The sequence below is a fragment of the Falco peregrinus genome, chromosome 1, assembly GCF_023634155.1.
Source record: "Falco peregrinus isolate bFalPer1 chromosome 1, bFalPer1.pri, whole genome shotgun sequence".
Classification (NCBI taxonomy): Eukaryota; Metazoa; Chordata; class Aves; order Falconiformes; family Falconidae; genus Falco; species Falco peregrinus.
In genome coordinates, this window is record NC_073721.1 from 58,519,689 (window position 1) to 58,536,149 (window position 16,461).

At 46.7% G+C, this 16,461-nt stretch overlaps 1 protein-coding gene across 1 annotated transcript in view; it reads left to right on the top strand.

Moving 5' to 3' along the window:
* Positions 1-13,587: 13,587 nt before the first annotated feature.
* The window catches only part of RPAP1 (RNA polymerase II associated protein 1), a 39,938-nt gene continuing 37,064 nt past the window's right edge, over positions 13,588-16,461 (top strand). The window contains exon 1 of the mRNA XM_005231551.4: positions 13,588-13,641. The gene's annotated coding sequence lies outside the window, so the exon portion shown is untranslated. The remainder of the gene's footprint in view (positions 13,642-16,461) is intronic.

Consider the following 16,461-nt stretch of genomic DNA (forward strand, 5'->3'; position numbering starts at 1 on the left):
CTGCGGAGGGAGGCTGGGAGCTGCGGGGTGTGCTCTTCCAACCCCTGCCCTCCCCGGGCGGCCCCTTCCCCTCCCCGGGGCGCCCCTTCCCTTGCCCTCCCGTCTCCTTCTCGGGGGGAGCTTCGCCCCCCCCCCCCCCCCGCGCGGTTCGCCCTCTCCCCAGGATGCCCCCTCGCCGCCGGCCACCCCCTCTCAGCGCAGCATCACGCCCTCGCCACCCCCCCGCCCTTCCCCGGAGCCCGCCCCTCGCCCGGGCTGGCGGCTGCACCCCTCGGCGGGACGCGGCCCGGCAAGAGGTGGAGGTGGAGGAGGAGGAGGAGGGCGAAGGCTGCCCCGGCGGAGCGCTCCCGCATGGTGCAGCCAAACTCGCCCGGCGATGCCCCGCTCCCCGCCCCGCTCGCAGCGGGGGCAGAGGCGGCGCTGCCGGGACGCAGCCCTGGGGCTGTCCCGGCCTCTCCAGGCGCAGCCGGGGCGCAGCCTCGCTCCTGTCCCACGCCGGGCACCTCTGCTGTCCCCGCTGCGGCTGCAGCGCTGGTGCGGGGCTGCCCGGCCCCCCGGCCCTGCCGCCCACCTCCGCCTCCTTCCTCCCGGAGAGGCAGCTGGCGGAGGGAACCTCTGCCCCTTCCTCCTTTGCCGCTGCCCGAGCCTTTCCTGGGTTTCATCAGCCCCAGCAGGGGAGTCTCCCCCCACAGCTGCAGCCTCCTGCAAACTTCCTGCACTGTTAATATTTCTTCCTCCTGCCTGCATCCTGCACTCAGCGCATCCAGTCATCATCTGCTCTTCTGCGGACCAAGACCGGTGTACTGCACCATCTTATCTCTGCATGTTTGCTTCATGTTTCATTACAGTCTTTGCCTTGTGAGGCTCACCTCATTTGATCCGTTTCTCTCCCTGTGCCCTAGAGCAGTATATATTTTAAATGCTGCATAAAATCCTGCAACCAGGCAAGTACGCACACTTGAAGCATCAACCTTCACATTAATATTCACACCTCTACTCTGCACAACATGCTTGCTGTTTTACAGGCATGCTGCTCTGGAAAGCTCCACTTGCTTCATGGCCCTCGGGCTGCGTAAGAGGCTGATTAGAATGATTGTAGAGCAGGGACCAGTACTGGGTGTGTGAATGTATTGAGAAAAAAGCCTCAAAGCTGAGATTTTTTAGAACCATTGGGGTCTGCTAAGTCTGAATTTCAGGATATTCATTGCACAGGGTAAGTCTTGGCTGATGCCAGATGGAGAAAACCCCCCAATTTTGGAAGTGCCAGATGTCTGTGAAAGACAACTGACAAACTCCCTTTGCCTTTTGTGGTTCTGGATCATGCTGCAGTGCATCTACTGCTGCTGTAGCTATAGCCGCATGTGCCTTGTCCTCCCCCGATGACATCTCCTCCTGGCAGGAGTGGCATCTGTTTGGCTGCATCCAATATATACGTGCAAAACGGTCTGGCTTTTGCTCCTCGGCTCTGGAGAGGAGCTGTCGGATGCACATAGCGGAACGCAGTACAATGCAGGTTTATAAAGCACATGAAAATGCACATTTGAAATACCCTGTTTCCTTTCCGTAAATGGCACAATAAGAAATGATCTCTTGGGGACAAGATAGCCAGCAGATGGGCAGGGAGCAGGTCACATCTGGGACACGGGAAGAAGCCATAAGGAATGCACAAGGAGTGCCTGTCACTTACTCGACGAGATCTATCGGAGAAAAGAAAAACTAAACCCCTGTCCTGCTCGGTCAGCCCACATATGTTTGTCTAGATGGTTTCAGTGACCTTATATACACTATGAAACAGGTGTCTGTGGCCATGCTGGGGCACGATGGAGGGCTGTGGGCAGAGGGGAAATGGGCCAAGCCAGAGAGAATTGTGCACTGAGAAATCTGGGCCGAACACTGCATTTGTGCTGCACTTCTTGTAGGGGCTGTTAAAAAGCAACACTTAAAGCCACCATGAAGGGATGTCCTAAAAATAGGTTTCAGAGTATCCCAAGGCAGCTGTGAAGAAGCACCCCCATTCAGAAAGGCAGAAGGGCTGGCAGTTTTCTGAAGGCGCGGGCCTCATTTGTACAGACAGCAGGGAGAATCTGTGCACCAGAAAGGTGTCAGCCAGGCAAGCCAAGCAGCCCAGGAGTAAAAGCATCAAATTGAAAAGCTGAGTCAGACAAGGATGGAAAACAAAGACCTGGCAGAGCTCAGCCGGTCAGATTTGTCTGCCATCCCATTTCCTATAGTCGCCTCTATTTAATAAATATGTCCAATACCCGCTGGGCTTTGGGGCAGCCTGAACAGCTTCATGAAGGTTTCAAATTTATTTCTATTTTCACAGACATTCCACTTTTGATGTTGAATAAACTGTGATTTATTTAATCTAAACCAATCCTGGCTGTTGTTTGGCTTACAGCTGCAAGCAGTCCCAAGGACTGGCTAATTGGTCCTTCCACCTTTAAGGGATGGAGCTGTCTCTGAGGATATGTAGCCCCAGTTGAATTCAGGCTTTCGATCTGAAAAGCACAGGCACGTACATCTTCCCACCTGCCACGTGTCAGCGTTCTGCCGGTACCTGAGACCAAGACATGGGAAAAAGCCTAGAGGTGAAACAGACCTGGAGAAGACAAAATGAGGGTTGCTATCTCTGAGATTTAAGCTTTGGAAATGTCATGTCTCACTTGGTGCCTTTATTTCCACCTCTCTAGCTCTAGATTCAAGGTATTGATCTCTGTTAACAAGGTCGCCTTCACATCCTGAAGGAACAGGGGAAATAAGGAAGCTTGAATTCTGGAGTACTGCAAAATCTACGCAAAGAAGCTTGTTTTTTATTTCAGAAATACCGAGGATCAGTGTCACTGGTATGAGCTGCCTGAAGGGGCTATTTTTGTTCTTTGGAAGCTTTCCCCTCTATTCTTGCACAGATTAATTATGAATATTTATGTATATAGCATCAAAAATGTGATAAGCAGTTTGCAGGCTGGCTTGCAAAATATGTATACCATATTGCAAAAATCAGCTCTCTCTTCTGGGCTTTGTGCCTGGTCACTCACTCTTTCTAAATAGCTAGCAAAGAACAGAGACAACATACATTCATAGCACTGCCACCTCTATTCAGAGCAAGAAGAAACTGGTGCAGTCAGGAACTGCAGTTTGTGTTAGTTTAAGATCAGCTCCCTGTCACTCAGACCATGCTTCTGTTAAAACATTGATAATCCTTTCTCTGAGATCGGCTGGGCCATGGCACAGATTTAACAGGAAGAATTTTCCTCTGCCCTTTAGTGAGACACAGCATTTGGGCTAAATTTGCAAAGATCCAGTACTATTTTAAGATCTACCTGGGAACCTGGTGTCTGTCAGCTATCAGGATCCTGAGCATTTCTAGCCATCAAAAGTTGCAGAGTGCTTTATTGAAAGAGGAACACTAAGCCGTCTGTGCAGGGGAGACTCCTACCCGGGGAACTGCAGTATGATGATTTCAAATTACTTCTCTGCTGCTCCAAAAAATAGCATAAATTAATATATGCTGTTAAGAAACTGCCACATGCTGCCCCAAAGCTGACAGTAATGGAAAGAGTATTTCCAATACAGATGGTTTGTTAGCTGACTTATGCAAATAGGCATATTGAAAGAGAGGAGCTACTGCTAAATATAAAGTAAGTCATACCGTCCTACAACATGTGTGAGCTGCCAGAGAACTATGCAGACTATCTGTAAGGAGCAAGTCCAGTGATTTCGATCAGACTGTTAATACACACACACATACAAAAAGTGTATTCCTAGGTAATAATAAGCTCTGCCTTTTTAAAATTACAAATTCAAATGTCCATTGGAGTCACAAGTGGCATTTCTTTCACCATATTTGTTTATGAGTCTGTGCAACCCAAAACATGTCTATTATCTTTCACAAGCCTGTAAAGAGAGAATACTGCATTGCTTCAATATTAATGCTTAGTGCAATATTTGTGAATTAAATTGTGAATATAGCAAAAGAGAATCTGTCTGGACCATTCACAGAATGAGCTTTGATATCCTTTCAGTAAGTAAAAAGCCGATGGGAGACATCAATAATTTATTAGCACTTGGATTACATCCTCCAGTGCTTGTAGTTTGCTGCCTTCTTGGAGGACATGAGGACAAAGGCAATATTGTTTCTGAGGTTGTGAAGTCTTTGCATACTCTAGTATGTTGCTGCTGACAAAGGATGCCTCATTTTGAGGGGCATTTTGACTCTCAGTGTGCTGGTCACAGCTCCAGGGACTGCAGCAGGATGAACAACCAGCCTGTTGTTGTGTGATGCTTTTCCAATTAACAGCATGAAATGAGCCAGGTGGTACTCGTACCACCCCGGCATGCAGGCACCCCTGGTATAATCAGCAGGCTTGGTGCCCTGAGAGGCCTGGGCTTTAACGGACAACGGACAAAACTTCTGGGGATCTGATGCAGCTGGAAGGCATGAGTGACACCCACGCAGACATGAAGCCCACAAGAGCCATTCTCTAGAGGTGAAGTGCTCCTCATTGCTTGTTATCTCCTGCCACTGTCATCTCCTGTCACTGCCCACTGTCTTCCCTTTAATTCTCAACCCATTTCTACACTCTAGGCTTTTTGCTTCCACACTGTCTCCCTTCCATTCTCTTTGATGTCCCCGCCCTGCCTCCTGCCATCCTTCCTGGTGGCAGTGATGCCTATTCTCAAGCTCTAAGCTTAGAAATGTTACTGCCACATTGCACAGATATGTCAGAATTTGCACTGACATTCGCTCCTTCCTTTCAGAATGAAATGCTCTCCCTTCTCATCTATTCCTCTGGCTTGTGCCTTTCAAATTTGGCACCTGTTTCTTATTTCTATCTTTCCCTTATCTTGCTCCTTCTGATATGCTGTTTCCTACACCTGAACACCCACTGTCTCCCACAACTTCTTGCTTCCTGGATTTTTCAATCTTTAAGTGCTGAGAAACCTTTCCCAGTTCTGTTCCTATCGCTGTCAACAAGAGCTTCATCTCCCCTTACACCATTCTCTTGAGTCGTTACCAAGATGCACTTAAGAATAAGCAAAGGCTATTCCTCTGCCAACTGTATTGGAGCAGAATCCAATCACTCTTTTTCCTGCTTCTTCAAACTGTTGCTCTTCCTTTTTGAGGCTGCTGATGAGGGAGGACATCTCCAACCTCCATGGCCAGAGATGGAACAGATACTGTCCTCTCAGCCCCAGGTAGGACATGAAGGGCCATAGGCAGCATGAGCGACCTACTGCTGCTTCTGCCCTTCTCTGTGCACAGGAGTTTTGTCTTCTGCTGGTGCTGATATTTCCTATTCCATGTATGCTGAACGTACCTGTGTAAAATGGGACAGGTGTTCTGAGAGACAGGCAGCAGCAAAAGGCCATGCCTACAATAGTCCACCAGCATCCTGAGGCTGCTGGTGCTGCTGCTCATGTACCAAGCCTGAGCTGATGTACCCTGCTTTGCAGTGGGATTTGGTAGCTTGGCTTGCAACTAGCCAGGTTCTGTCCACAAAGTGCTTTGGAGAAAATGAGGGTAAAAGTCTTTTTACAAATGTTGTAAAGGCGTTCCAATTTTAATGGGGTGCTACAGACAACACCAAGGAATTACACCCCCCAGATTCTCTCTCCTCGGCACTAAGGGACTTTGTAAATCAAAGGGAGCAGCAATGGAAGAGTCTGTTCAGAATATTTTGTTATCTTAAATAGGAAAGAGATGTCCTTAGACACACTGGCTGACCAGAGGAGCAATCCTAGGCTAGGCAAATCAGCAGCAGCTCCAAGCACCAAAATGTGGCGTGTATGGCTAGATGAAGAGAAAATACTTCTGGCCCTTAGCAGGAAGTACCTAACTATCATGGGGCTTGGCCAACTTCTTTCCCAAGTTAAACTTGGAACCCAAATCTATCCATCGAGCTCCACAGCTCACAACTTTTGATGCAGAACAGCCATCTGGGCAGTGCCATTTCAGAGCCAAGTCAATGATTTGGAGAGTTCCCAACATTTTCCCATGGGAAGAAAGCTGGACAGTTGCTGCTGCTGTATGTCTGTAGAAGGCAGGCTGCCAGTGCTCAGGGCTGTTGTCCAGTGCCAGACAGACTCTTAAAATGCATGGCCCTCAGTGACAAACCAAAATGAAAAGGTGCACATGCACATCTAAGCAATCAATGCTTCCACACAGTGACACTGAGCAAGCACTGGAGCGATCTCTGCTGTTTCCCCTGTAACTGTGCTACTGAAGAAAAGGGCTTTTAAATGCTGGTGTTGCTAGCGGAACCGCTTGCTGCTAACAGGAGGGGGGCTCTCTGCCTGTGAGCTTCTCTCTGGCCACGATCAACTTCTTTGCTCCTGACACAGGCAACTGTCATGAAAGATCACAATAGCTATAAATACCTCAGAAAATAAAATTAAAAAAACAACATGGAAAAGAACTTGTTGTCAGGCAAATAACAAGTATAAAAGAGTCCTCTAGAAAGATGCTCTCACATCAATCTGCTAGAGAAGTGTGTACAGCTGAAGCTTTCTGATGGCTTCACTTCCATCACAAAGTACCACCGAGTGAGGCAACAGTCCTGTTCTGCTGCCAGGCACACACCAAACTTCACAAGCACTCAGCCTCTGGAGAAACAGAGTGCCAGTTCCTACCCTGCAGAAGACTGGCAAAGCCACTTCTTCAGCGTATGAGGTGGCAACAGAGTTCAGAAGTGACTCGGCACTATGTACCCATGCCACATCTAGGTATTAGATATCCCGTGTGATACCAATACAGTTCTGGTAGTTTCCTTAGAATAATTCTCTTCCACCTTTCTGGGCTGTCCTTTTAGACAGTTGTTTCTCATCAGGCTGCTTATCTCTCCCTACCCAGAAAGTTGGGTGAAGCAGTGTGTATTGCTACTTGAGCAGCAGAAACGCACACCACCTGCATGCTCCTCTGGGAACCCACAGCTTTCCATGTCACTCCCAAGAGACACAAAACCAGATACGGCCTCATAAGACCCATGGGGAAGTACTTCTGAAAATGAGGCACAGCTCCTCACCACAGTCCTTTACATTTCCAAAGATAAAGGCAAAAGCCCAGCTCTGCATGACTGCAGTTAGTTCTGTCAGTCCATGTCATCAGGACATCATGACCATCACTGTTAAAAACTCTTGGCAGACCTAGCAGCATCGGAACAGCTATTTAGAGTTAAGTCCTTCAGGCCTGGGTCCACTGGCAGTACCAGCTGTGCACGTACCTACACCGAATACTGAGCTCCCTAAAGTGAATGCATTGCAGAGGCCATGCTTTTCATTCTCAGGGTGTGAGTTGGAGTCTAGAAGAGGTGAGCTTTCCACAGTGCTCCTTTCAATATATATCCTGGCTAGTACAGATGGGATTTGGATAAAGGATGAAAGCATCACTCTTATCCTGTTCTGGCGCAGAAGTATAAGGTTTTCCCCCTAATACAACAGTAAATAATCTGAAAAGAAAGGAACAAATTCTGATATGTCAACAAAACAGCCAGTTCTTCCAGAGATTTTCCATGGAGGATAATCAACTGAGCATACCCAGTGCTTTAAACTGTCTTAAGCTGCATGAAATATCAGGCTTAGGCACTTTGACAGGCTTCCTTTAAAATCTATGACAGTAGACTTGAACACATCCACTACGTTGCTCAGATTTTGGCAGACAGATCCCATAGCAGCAGCCATGACAGACACTCCCCTCAGGCCAGAGAAGCTGAATTTCAGAAATGTTGCTTTCCTCACTGATAGCAGGGGCAGAGGGCATTGTCAGGCACAGTCAGCTCAGACACTATTTTCATTTAGAGCCTTCTGTGAAGCAGTGACTGTCAATGACGACGCATTCACCATCTGTGCAAACACTGATTTTCACCTGCAATACTCTTCAGAGGCAGCGTTTGAATGCTTGAGAAACACATTTGCTTGACTGCCCCTTCTAATTTCCACAGCAGTCTGTTCTCTCAAGTCTCAGCTGTATGGCAGCTTGCTTTTGGCTGGATTTTACTTCAATGTTGTAATGAGGGGAGGAAAACCCAGTGTGATATAGATATGTTACTTACTGAGCAAGAAATATCTTTATTTGCTGAAGATGTGTGTTATTTCAGGATATTGTCATTTAGTCTGATAAAAATGGCATTTCTATAGAAACAATTGATAGAACAAACAACAAAAAGGAAATCCCATACTAACTGTCAAAAGCCAACATAATGTTTGGCAGATGCATTGCTAGAGATGAGTAAATACTCTGCTGTTTCGGGCTTTTAAAATACAAAATCTTCCCCCTCACTCACACGGTTAAATCAATTCACATTGGGCATGGATGTGTGCTTTTTATTGGTAAGCAAGTAGAAGTTTGATTTAAAATATCCCTGCTTTGCCTTGTCCCAGGGATGCCCAGCAGCCTTTGCTCCGTGAGGTCTTACTGCCGTGGAGTCCCAGAGTTCCACCCCAAAAGTAGCCCAGAGCTGCAGAAAAAGCCACTCAAGGCTCTGTGGGTGGATCTCTGAAGATACTCAGACACACACATTATCTCTGCTCACCTATCATGTTCTCCCACCGGCAAGAAAGCTGCCATTGACTGGCCAGAATCCCATTTTGCTCTCATGCATGCACACTTCTTTAAGAACATACGTAGTTTTTTCACTACCACAGAGAGTACCAATGTCCTGTGCATGACACTGCTGTGTGTAAGTCCCTACTTTGCTGGCTCGGGGCTCTCACGCTTCCAAGATGGATTCCTGCAGACATTGGTGTTGATGTGCAGTGCAACAACTCCTTTGAGGCATGACATACTGCCATTCCTTCTGAGTTCAGTGTTGAGCCCTACCAGAGTTGAACCTTTAGCACAGGTGAAAACTTACTACTGAACATTCTGTTCTACCAGATGCAATGCTTTTTTACAAGGGAACACAAGTAAAGACTTCTATCTTGGACCAATCCCTTATTATCACCTGTTCTCCATTCTGAAGCACACCTGTGTGATGCCTACCACCATGCTCTCCAGCTACTCCGTTCTTGTCTGCAGTTTCTGTTTTCTGGCAACAAAACACTAGGATCATCTGTCTTCTTGGTCACCAGTTACTTAGGCAACTCATCCTAATATTTATCAACTCTGCAACACAGATAATACTGTTGCATTTACAGATTTACCTTTTCTAATCGCACCAAGGCCACTGCCATATTATCTTTGTCGTCCTGATCCCTTCCTTCTTATAATCCAGTGAGAAAGCATTTCGCTGTAGGCCCTCATGCTTCTCTGCTTTGGAAGACCAAAACCATACTTCAGGAAGTCAGGTGAAACTATTTGCTTGTGGTGAGGTAGAAGAAGGGGATGAGGGAGATTGTCAGGGCTTGTGAGAAGACTGACAACCTTTTAAAATCTTACAAAACAGCTCCCCTTAAGTGAGGAATGTTTGAGTTCACCTCCACAGACTCTTAGAGATGCTCTGGTGGGAATATGTTTGCTAGAATAGCTCAGCAGATCCACGCAAGTGTGTTGGTACTTATAATTTATAGGATAAATATGAAGATGCACACACATTATAGAGGATTGAAGCTGGGTTAATTAACATTGATAATATACAGCTGTGGGCTGGCTGCAGGGGCGGTGGGTTGGCTGATGTAGGTAAGGTGCAGCTGTGGCTGGTTCTGTTAAGAGGTTGGGCAGCCAATGAAGAGAGAGCAGCCAAGAGAGAAAGAAGAAGCAGAGAGTGTGCATGCGTGTCCTGGATGAGAAGAAACAAGGAGAAGGCAGCAGAGGGACTGGCATGAAGAGTATGTTGGTATGTGATGGTAAAAGACCTTGTTGTAGCTGGCTAGTTTGGAGAGTGCTGTGATGACATATGATTTATTGATAAAGCATAAACTATATATAGTGCCCTTAACTGTGTTATTAAAACTGAAGGTAAATAATTAATGGAATGAAGAAAAGATACATAAAAATCTGGCAGTTTTAATGGGAAGTAGTCCTGTCTTGCCATAATTAAAATTGAATGTAGTTGGAGTATGTTTGTATACCTTTCTGACAAAAAGAATTCTTTGCCCACTTCACATGCATGCAAAGAGATTTTGTGTAGCCGCAGAACCTGTGTAGTCAGGGTGAGAGAAATCAGGGAAGAAAAATGCTTATGGCCGTCAGGCTTGAATGCCACTCCACACTCAGGACAGGATTACTGTCTGGGGGCATTGACCAGTTCTGCCTGGTTGACCCTCAGATTAGGTTTAGATTAGATACAGCTTTGCATAGTTCAATGCTGGCCAGTCACATGAGAAGTATTACAGAAAGGTACAGGCTTACTTCAGCAGAAAGCAAGAGACAAAGCTAATGTTTTCTATGATTAGAATCAGAGGACTATTCAAAGCAAAACTCGGCTAGCAATTCGTTATGTCTTCACAGGCACCTTTCCTGGGTTTAAGAGAAAAAGATGACAGGAGGACCACCCCGAAGCACCATAACTCAAACAGGCCACCTTACTGAATTGACGCAGTTAAAAGACACAGAGAGTCAAATATCCTGTAATGCCTTTAGTGTATCTTTTTCCACTGGATGAGCAGTCATTCATTTACATAATTTCCATACTAATAACATGAGTAGGGCTAAAGTGACCTTATAACTACTTATTAAATTCCCTGGAGTCAGAACAGCTCATAAGTAGTTGTCTGATGGTCTGTCATGTTAAGCGTCTGATGAGTGGCCAGGGGTCTTGGACGGGGAGAGACAGCCCTCTCATTGAGTCACGAGGTTCAGAAAGGATCCCCTTGCTTTCTAAACCTCTTGGAGAGGATTTTAGGTGCATCTAGATCCAATCCTAGTCTCAGACTTGGTCAACAATTTTAAGTCTAAGGGATTTTATGTACAGCCAGTCATTAGAGTCAACATTTGCCCGTCAGAGCCCAGTTTAAGGAGGAAAAATAGATGAGTTATTAAGGCGACAGATATAACAAGTTTGGAATTGCTTTTATAAATACGCTTACTGCAAAAATCAAGTTTGAGTGAAGAGTTCGGTGCTTTTGTTAACAATATTATCTGACATAGTCAGAGGTGCAAAACTTACCAAAGAGGTATCCCTGCTTGGGGAGAAGAGAGCTCCACACCTGTCGAACTGCCTACTAGTTTGAGTTCTTGTTCTCAAAAAAAGATTGTAAAATGCCAGATTTTATACTCGTGGTGAGGTGGGCCTAATCAATTGTTGTGTGCCAATTGGCCCTTAACAAGGTATCAATTCTGGAAGGTCACTTGGGCTTGATGGTTCAGTGTAGAGTGGGGAAGATTTGGTACAGGCAGATTTATGATACAGATTCACAGTTACAAATGTGTGGGAGTCTTCCTGGCCTTCAGTGAATCAACAGGGGGCTGTGAGGCCCCTGCCTCGCCCCAGGTGTCAGTCAGTTTGCTTGTTAGTACACATCCATTATGTGTTTTGTGAGATAGGCATGCTGCCCAAGCCAAACTCCCAAATCCACTTTGAGCCAAATACAGTCATTGTTAGGTCAGGACGGTGGAGGGGAGCACACCACTACATGGTCTAAACAGTCCCAACACTCAACCCAAACATGCTCCAATGCAACCACTGCCAAGGCCTCCCTGCCTTACTGTCCAAGTAAGAGAACCCAAATGCCTTCGTTGGGGTCCACAGAAAATTGTTCCCAAGTTCAGCTGCAGCAAAGCCTCGAAATGCAAGAAATCTTCTACTCACACCAGTTCATCTGCCAAACCCCTGTGTGAAATCAATGGCGTTCTCTTGTCTGGTCTGAAGATAAATGGTGCAAAACCCTAAAAATCCCCATTCCACCTTTTGTCTTAAGTGGAGGCACAATCCACTGATTTCAATAGATTTTGGAGCAGCTCTATGTGACCTTCACTGACACAGAAGCAATGACAGACAAATGCTAACAAAGCACCAAAGGAAACATTAAACTTCCCACTTTGGTCATCCAGGCCACCAGCAATGTCTGGAGGTTCTACAGAGAAAGGAGTAGAAACTGCTGCTGTTGAGGTTTAACTGCAAGAATCTTGAACAATTATTTCAAAGTGTTTCTCGTGTTCCAAGCCAGCAGAAACTGGGAATGATGACACTAAGTGGCAGATTGTGGTGGTAGGGTAACAGTTGATTTTGGTGAAATGGAGAATTTGATGCCACATTTCTCAGCAGTCACTGCTATTCCTGAATGAGGTTTGACTTTACTATGATACCAGTTCCTTTAGGGAGTGCAAAGCAGAGCTCCACCACAGCTATGAACTGTAGTCTGGCAGGGCAGCATCAAAGCATCACTCCAAATGCTCTCAAGGCTCCCTTCTGATAATCTCCAAATGTAATTAAGAGCAGGTCTATTCATTTTTCCTGCTAGAGGCACCTATAAGCACTATATATAACAGTAGTAATTGCTCAAACACCTGTGCTAGAATAGGTGGTAGAAAAAACTCCACTCATAGGTTAGAATTGGGGTCATGCTTAGGTTTTCTAATGGGGCATCTTCAAGTGATCTTGGTGGTTCCTTACTTCAGGAATGCTCAACAACCTAAAGGAGTGCAGTTATCAGCTTCACCATCTCAGGAACATGGTTGATTGTCAGAAAACACAGAACTGAGATGTTTTTAGTCCAGCATTTTCAGTAAGAATTTCAATTTTGTATGAGTTCATTACGGCCCTAGTTCCCTGACACTGTGGTTAAGACTGGCTGGCTGTTGACTGGATGGTTTGTCTTCATTTATGTAGACTGAAGTGCTTTCAGTGCTCATAATGGATACTACTTGTTTCCAGCTGTAATTTTGTTGTAGTATCACAGCTTTCTGAAGGGATAAAACCCCCCAGTGAGATCCAGTAGTGTAGGAAGTGTTGCATTTCTGACAGCATGAGGGCACTTGTGGTGAGTCGTTCCAAAACAGTGGGCCCACCTGTTCCAGCCCAAGCCCAGGTTACGGTCTGTGCCTGTTCACATGCCCACAGAATTCATCTCCCAGGTAAAAAAGCTGAAAGGTGCCAAGCACTAAAACTAATGACCAATATTAACATCAAGGCTTCTCCAAGTTCTGACAGCTTTCCAGTAGTTTTCAATAAAGCTTGGCACATATAATAAAGCAATAATCAGACATGAAAAGTACATTACAGCCGTGTTTATATAGCTTTGTCTATCTGCCCTCCTGAAATACCTCATCTCAGGCACATCAGTGCCCTCTAATACTGAAAAGGCACAGATCCCACATTTACATAAACTGTATTTCTATGTGTGCAGACACACGCTATGGGGTGTAGGTGCCCTGTATTTAGATCCAACGCAAACGCCTGGGAGAACCTACACAGAAGCAAACCTGGGACAGGCAGTCCAGCGACGGGGCCCTCCTTCAGGAGCAGCCAACCGCCACCAACAGCGGGCAGCATCCCCACGCCTTTCTCCCCCGCCAGCGAGGCGACCGGCCCGGGACCTGCCTCACAGGCTCTGTACTGTGCGCTCCACGTACCCACCCGCGGTCCGGGCTCCAGCACACCGCGGGCCAACCGCCTGAGGGGAGGGAAAATGGCGCCGCCCTGCCCCCGCCGCCGGCGCGCTGCTGGCAAGGGCGGGCGGAAGTGACGCGCGCCGGGCGGAAGTAGCTGTTGCGAGGCGGGCGGAAGTGGTGGCGGCGAGAGGCGCGGCGCGGCCTGTCCGCAGGTGGGTGGCGGGACGCTCACCCCGTGGGGGTGCGGGGTCCCCGGGGCAGCCGGTGGTGCCTCGGGGCTTCGCCTTCACCCTAGAGTAAAGGGGAGCGCGGCTACGGGCGCCTCCGGGACAGCGGCCGTGCCGCCGGGCGCTCTGTGCTGCGGGGCCCGGTTTCGCTGGGCCCCCGCCCCGAGCAGCTCTCGCCGGTGAGAGGCCTCGCCAGGCCCCGGGCCTGGCCGGTATCTGCTCGCCTCACACCTCGGTTCGCGTTCGCTCAGGGAAGGCCCGCGAGGGCCGTAAAAGCGGGAGGGAGCATCGGGGCGCATCAGCTCTTCAGTCTGTTCATAGTAGCTTGTTGCTTTTTGTCTTGTGCCGTGCCGGTGCCTCTGCATTGCAGGGAGTCTTCGGGCAGGCGGGGGACAGTAGTGTTTTTGGAGGGAGGGTGTTGTATGAGTGCACACGGTATGTCTCTGACAGGCAGGGTAACAGTTGGGGTCTTACGTGACCAGCGTGATGTTCTTGTGGCTTTTGCCTGGGGTTTTCCTTCTGGGAGGAGGGTCTTTGCAGGTATCTGCCTTCTCTGTAGCCGACAAAAGTTACTGCCTGTCTTGTGAAGTCTAGCTGTTTTAAACTGCCGGTCGTTACAATATTGTGCACAGAAAGTGCTTTTGTGGCAGAGCAGAGCATGCACATCACCATTTTGCAACGTAGCCAAGAACCCGGAGTGAGGCTTTCACTGACTGCTAATCTAGAGCAGAGGAATCGTACTTTCCATTGACTGCTCAGCTGCAGCGGAGAGGCTGAGATGTGACCCTTTGCTTCTTTTAATTACTTATCTCAGCCAACAATGTCTGAAGAAACACATTAATTTGAGGCACTGATTGTGACAGCAGGACCTTGTGTTCTTCTTTGACCTGGATCTGATAACTTTAGCAAAAGAATGCAGAGTTGTAGATTTAAGAATGGGGAGCAGGGCGGAGACAGGATTCAGAAATCAGTAGGAGTCACAGTAGGAGATGATCCTTTGCTTTTACATGCTACCTTTTTTCTTTTAACTGTGTCTAGTTCATGGCTGTTGTAATGTAAGTGTCTCCCATGGGCTGTAGGGCTCTGCTGCCGCAGAAGAAAAATGCATTGTACATGCAGATGAGCTAGAATAAGATTAAAACCCTACAGTGTTGGATTATATCAAGTAGTTTTTTGTAGCCTGATGGCACCTTTAAAAACCTTGGACAGGAGTGGAATGGTACTTTGCTCAAACAAATGTTGTGCCTGATTTTTAAATGTTTTTTTATGTCTGCTGAGAGTAGTGGCAGAGGTTGGTAATATATGCCTCAGAAGCTTAAATGCTGCTTCTGAAAAGCGTTGGAAGAATATTCTAGACCTCAGTTTCTCTGTAAAGTAAATGTTATTCTCTGTGATACGCTGGTGCTGCATTAATTGGTGATTAGGGTCTTTACTGTCTTAACTGGATTTGTTTCTTAGACTTATACTTGAGCTGAAGTTCGTTAATTCAAAAGTGGATCTTGGCACTTAAAACAGTCTGTGGCTTTATTGCCTTCTGTGCTTTTGCATCTTTTTAGTCTTAGATTGCTGGTCCCAGCTGCATTTGTGAAATGGATGTAGATGTAATGTAAAATTCCTGCAGCACTGATGGGCTTTTCAAACAATATCCATGGGAAGTCCAGAGCATGGCAGGAAACTATTTATTGAAACTTCTGGTGCAGACAGGGGATACAACAGCAGATTATAGTGTATTCACATAATAATCACAATGTTCTGGTGTGTATAGGTGCTCGTGGTCTGTTGATAGTATTTCTGATCCCTTACATGCATTCCTAGAACAATAACTTCAGCAGGTTGCATATGTTGGCTAGATGGTGGTCCCTCTGGGCACATAGTTTGTGTGTGGTTAGCTTTTAATTACCCAGTTGTGAGATTGGAGATAACCAGACCATAGGATGCTGGGGTTAGTGCTGATCATCAGTAGTTTTCTTGCATGTTTTCTCTGAGTGCTGGTGAGTAAGAATTACTCCTTATGATGGCCGGGTGAGTGTTGCCTATGTGCTTAGATGGCTTCCTGGGGGCTTGAAAAAAGGTACTATTAAGAAAGCAAACTATTTTCACTACATTCTGTCTCCAAGTCCCATATGTATTTAAGCAGTTTCTAGCTTGTTGGACTGCAGAAGGACCAAGTCGAAGGCCTCAGTTTGAATTTCTAGACCCTGTTAGAACATGGAAAGAATGCATTTAAAGCTTTTGTCTATTTTTGCGCCAAACTAATGCCCACCTTGATATTACCATCTTGAAACTTTACATTTGGATGGCCTCCACATTCATGTGGAAGGAGTGACTTTGAGGAAATGGTTCCTGGCACAACTTCTAACCTCTTTAGACAACGACTACATGGTTGACTTCTTGTGCCTGAAAATTCCCCGGACAAATGAAGGCAATTTCAAGTCCTGCTATATATTATTTTTGATTAACTTCTTTAATACACAGGAACTTGGACAAGCATATGTACATCCTAGTGTGGAAGAGGCTTAGTGCAGAAGTATTAGCAGCACACTTTGCTTATAAATGGGTGTTTTGCCTCTTTTAATCCTGGCATCCTCATTTGGGCTTTGAAGCCTGTCATGGTAGGGTATGAAATACTTGGCTTCTGATGCATGTGGCGCTACTTATGCATATCAAAGAGGGACCTCTCAACTGAAGTATGACTGTTGCAGCCCCTGTTGTGGCAGAAAACTCCATAAATAAACAGCAGGTAGGTGTGTGCTTATGCTAGGAGTGCACAAAAAAAGGAGCTGTCTGCAGAAGTTGCAGTTTTTG